The 5115-nt window shown below is 47.2% G+C and overlaps 1 protein-coding gene across 3 annotated transcripts in view; it reads right to left on the reverse strand.

The window, feature by feature from the left end:
- Nucleotides 1-5115, reverse strand: part of LOC109862376 (ecdysone-induced protein 78C-like) — a 57401-nt gene that overhangs the window by 45552 nt on the left and 6734 nt on the right. The window lies entirely within an intron of this gene.

The following is a 5115-nucleotide window of genomic DNA, read 5'->3' on the forward strand; positions in this document are numbered from 1 at the left end:
TCTTTTTGTATCAAGGATTGTTTAATAAACATACACACTGTTAACTGTGTCCAGGCTCTCATTGGCCATTTCACTTCCTTTGTTTTTTAACAAAATTGGAGCCTTTTTTACTTTTATTTTAAGAATTTTTGTCTCAAATGTCGTACAACGAAAAATTTCGGAACCTCTCGTTACACGCAAGAGCGCCGAAGAGCTTTAGGCAACTTCCCAAATGCTCCACCCTGTATGTACGTACTTACATCCTGACGTTTTCGCACGACCGAGCGGAAAGGAGACGACGAATCATTGGCGAATCGCGAGAGAAACAAGGAGGGGGCGGAGAGAAGAGGAAAAAAGGCCCCGAGAGCACGAGAGAAACACGAGGCGGAGAGTGAGAAAAAGTGAATGTCATTGCCGTAATCTTCGGACGTTGACTTCTTCCTGGCTCTCCGTCCCTCCTCTTCTTCCTCTTGGTCACAATCTTTCCTCCTCTCGCCCTACCATCCCCCCGCCATCGTCAACATCTACTCCTCTTCCTCCTCGTCGTTCTCTTTGTCCTCTCTCGCTCTCTCTCACCTGCGCTCCTCACCTGTTCTCTCTCTCTCGCTCGCTTCGTATCCTTTCCTTCTTTACTTCTCTACCGCACTCATCTTTTCTTTCCTCTCGCGTTCATCCTTTCCTCCCTCTCGCCCTCTTAACTCCCCGGCCGAGTCTGTTTTTCCGCCTTGCGAATTTCAAGTGTTTTGTGTGACAATTTGCGCGACTAGATATTCGCCTGCCGATATGCAGAATGCAGCGATCGAGTTGCAACGTTCGAACGAAGTAACCGGACGGCGCGAATGCAAAGTAATTTCACATCGATGAAAATTGTAAATTTTGTCATATATATAGAAAAAAAAAAAAAAACAAACAAACAAACAAATTCGCACGCGATTATTATTTATCGTTCCGTGAACATTATTGAAAATGGAATAGATTGAAGTGAACAAAATTACGCAATTTTTATATTACATAAACAAAACTTTTCTCTTACGGTTCCCGTAATAGATTACCTCGGAAGATTCGTTTTCATGTAACTGCGGCACGCAAATGATCGACTAGCGTGCTTTCGAAAGCAATATTCGCGTGTGTGTTTTCGCGGGCACAATCGCCCGATATTTATTCTTATTACAGAAATAAAAGAAGATTGTGCCGTTTTCGAAGAAAACAACTCATCTTTCTGTGTCTCTCGAAATGTCGAGATAGCTATTCGAGCCCTTGATAAAATTACGATCGGAAAAAAAAGCGAGAGAGCATATCTTCCCAATAACAAACACAATTCTCAGAATTAGCGCCGATAAAATTTACGTTTCTCCGATCCACTCCGATTTACTCCGATGTTTATGTTTGCACATAAAAAAACGATCGATAGCACGCGGGTAAGTAGAATGTAAGCTATTTTTGTCTTCTTGAATTAGGCAAATTTTACCGGCGCGGCGGCGGTGATTTCGCGGCCTCGCAGACGATCATTTGTCTCGCGCATCGTCCGCTCGGTTCCGCGTTCCATCCGCGTCGCAAGTCAGTGCGTTCACCTTTACGCTCGCGATCTTCCGCGCGCGCGCGCGCACACGCGAGAGGATTTCTCTGAGATCGAGCCGAGAGCCACGTGTTCGGCACGATCGCCGTCATCGAATCGATCCTCAGCGATCCGAGAACGCGAGCGCGCGGCATGCTTCGTATGAGAAACCGACAAACTCGATTTCCACATTCCGACATCTCGCGATTCGCGATTCTCTAACACGAAATAAAGAACATTCTAAAGTCGAGATAATTCCAGGATAGAAGCGCAAGAGATATAATTATCCGTTTCAATTTCGCAATAATCGGCAAAGCGATGTTGTTTTATCGCAACTATTGAAACACATCGTGGAAGTCACAACTTTTACTGCATGTTCGTCTTATTGCATCTATTTTATTAGTTATGCGTATATTTTAGATGTTAATTGTTCGTTACTTTATGTTGTTTATTTTTTAAGAGACCATTTATTATTATATATATATACGCGGTTTATCTCTATATATTTCGGAATTGCTTTACATACGATATTAACACTTTCTTCCAAACGTGTGGTTACCTCGAGGTGTCATCTTTCAGTTTTACATGCGCCGAGTGCGAATTTAAAAGAATTTGTCTACCTTTGCAAAGTGCGACTCGAAAGCAACAATTTTTTCAAAAATATTTGCACTCTTTTGAGGTTGTTCACACGGTCTCAACGGGATACATTTAACGCCATGCAAAGTAACTGTAATTTCATAATTTCCCGCCCGGCCCGCAATCGACACCTCGAAACAACGCGCGTACTCGCTCGCGCGCATCGCCAGACAATGAGATATGAATGAAAGCGCAATGAACTTTTGCAATTTCCTCGACGATTATCTCCCTGCCGTGCGTCGACGAATGACAAACGACACGCGAATAAATACTTCACACTTTGTGAATTTACCTGTGCGATATTCTTGAACATTCGCCGGCGTGCACTCTCTTTCTTTTCCCTTCTGACGAGAAGACCACCAACACCGCGCAAAGCGCAGTTTGGGATATATTTCGCACTCAAAGAATATAATCCAAGAAAAAGTCTCTATCTAAGATTTCGTTTCGACACCAAAACAGACTCATTCACTCATCACGAGTTTCTCGCGAGATCTCGATGTGAGATTTACACACTTTGAGAATCTCGAAGCACGATCATCACACTGTGCTTGGCAGATGCAACTGTGACTCGTCTGTAAGTCAAGTATTTCGTATATACAAATTTTATATTCAAGTCCCGCGGATGATACGTATAAGCACTCTCTCTCTCTTTCTCTCTAAATATCTCGTTTTCTGAAAAATCACACGAGTTGGCGATTACTCGCGACGCTGGCGTCTCGCGACGGTATTCGATCTCATCCGATATATCACCGGATATCACTCACTAGGGCGAGAAAAAACATCGCGAGATAGCGCGGATCGAAGCCGGCGTCTTGGTTACTGTCTCAAGGGATCATCAAAAAGAAATTATCCGCGCGACGACGAAGCGAAAAACGGCGTTTTTCAGGGAAAGGGAAAAGGGACGATTTCTTTCTCTCTTCTCTGCGAAATTTACAAGTCAGTTAAGTACAAACACCGAGTGCGGTCGGACGGAGCTGTTTTTCGCGAGAACGTGCGCGATCACGTGCGTGCGCGCGATCCGCCGAGCGTGCGGCGCGTCGAGCCGCTCGTTCTCGCGCGAGTGTCGGGAATGGGTTCTCCACCGCATGTTCCCGTGCTCCGTCCTCGTCGCTCGCACGCTCGGGCTTCTCTCTTTCTCGTTTGATGATCCCTTCCTACGTTCGTTGCGTCTTTCTCTCTTCATTTTTCTGTCTCGCTTGCTCGCATTTCTGTTTCCATCACGTTTCTCGTCTCCTTTTCTCTCTCTTTCTCTCTCTCTCTCTTTCCCTTAGGACGGCTCTTTCGTTCTCTCCCTAGTAAAGCCGCTTACGCGAGTAGAGCGCTCACCTGTGAGGTAAGTAAAATCGGCGTTCCGTCGTACGTATTACGACATTGCACGACTTGCTTCCACGAGGAAGGGATGTGAAGAGGGTAGGGGGTAAAGAGGGGAAGAGAGAGAAAGAGCGGGAGGTAGAGGCCTTTGGAAAGGCAGGGAAGTGACTGGAGGTGGCCGATGAGGGAGAAGGGGACACACCAGGAGGGTGAACGAGATGGTAGGGAGGGAGGGAGGGAGGGAGGGGGAGGGAAACGAGAAGAATTAAGCGAACGGATCGGAGGTGAGTTCCCGAAGATGGAAGGGGTTGCTGCAGCAGCGCAGCGGGGAGAAGAGAAGCGCGAGATATCGGGGAAAGCCGGAGGTGAGCTCCGACGTCGTCGTGGAGGATCGCGTTCGGTAGGGATAAAACGTGGACCGACCTGACGTGGTCGGTCGCTGCAGTTGCAGTGGGGGGTTAAATCGCGTAAGTGCTGGTGGGGGTCGCGCGCCGCGCGAGTGGACCAACTGGGTTCGCCAGCAACACGCGGTTCATTGACCGACAAGTGCTGGGAGAGCCGAACGTACGACGAACAACACACATACGCGAACGGGCTTTCTTTCTCTCCCTCTCTCTCTCTCTCTCTCTCTCTCTCTCTTTCTCTTTTTTTTCTTTTCTTTCTGGGCCCGCTACTAAAACAGAATTCGCATCGGCACTTCATCCGCTGGGTCTCTTAGAGACAAGCACGTCAAAGAGAAGGTAGTGAGAGTGTCCGTTGAGGGTGACAAAGGACGAATTAGTGATGCGCGCCTCGCTGAATCGTCTGGAGGAGCGCTCAATTGCTTAAGTAACTTCGACACGAAAAGACAAGAGAGATTATCATCAATAGACACCTGAAGGACGAGCTCGTATCGTTGGAGAGATTTCATAAGAGCTTTTAAAACACGTGACGGAGCGTCTTTTAAAAATAATGACACGATTCTATTAATAGTAATTATTTACAACGTGAAAGCGCGAGAGAGCGTGACTTTTAAATCAATAAAAAAACAAAAAAAAAAAACAACCATAAATCGAGAGATTTCTTGAACAATGAATCACTAGCTAAAACGTGCGCTAAAAGTTTGTCCGTTACACCTTCAACGGAACGGCATCGAGAATATAAAAACCAATGATTGCCATATCGTTAGTTGTAATCCCGTGTTCCGAACATGGTGAGCAGCGCATTGCTACTGATTGTGAACCACGGCGCGGCGCGGTTCGATGACTTATTTCCACGACCAGCGCAACGACTGCGCGTTTCCTGATCGAGAAAGAGAGTAGAGCCTTCGTCGGAGACGCGCGGCCGCGAGCGTTTACGAGAAAGGGATGAAGTCCGGCGTAACTAACTTCGCGCTGAGAGACTACCGTCATCATCGTCGTCGTCGTCGTCGTCGTCGTCGTCGTCGGTGTGGTCGCGCAATACGGCGCACACTTGTCGGGAAAGGAGATGCGCGGGCTTCGCGGTATGTATAATGAACCTGGGAAACCGGTTACATTCGCGCGCGCGCGTGAGCGCACGTACAGATCGATTCGCTCTTTCTCTCTCTCTCTCTCTCTCTCTCTCTCTCTCTCTCTCTCTCTCTCTCTCTCTCTCTCTCTCTCTCTTTTTCTCTC

Source organism: Pseudomyrmex gracilis, unplaced genomic scaffold (assembly GCF_002006095.1).
Source record: "Pseudomyrmex gracilis isolate BER0280 unplaced genomic scaffold, ASM200609v1 scaffold_10, whole genome shotgun sequence".
Taxonomy (NCBI): Eukaryota; Metazoa; Arthropoda; class Insecta; order Hymenoptera; family Formicidae; genus Pseudomyrmex; species Pseudomyrmex gracilis.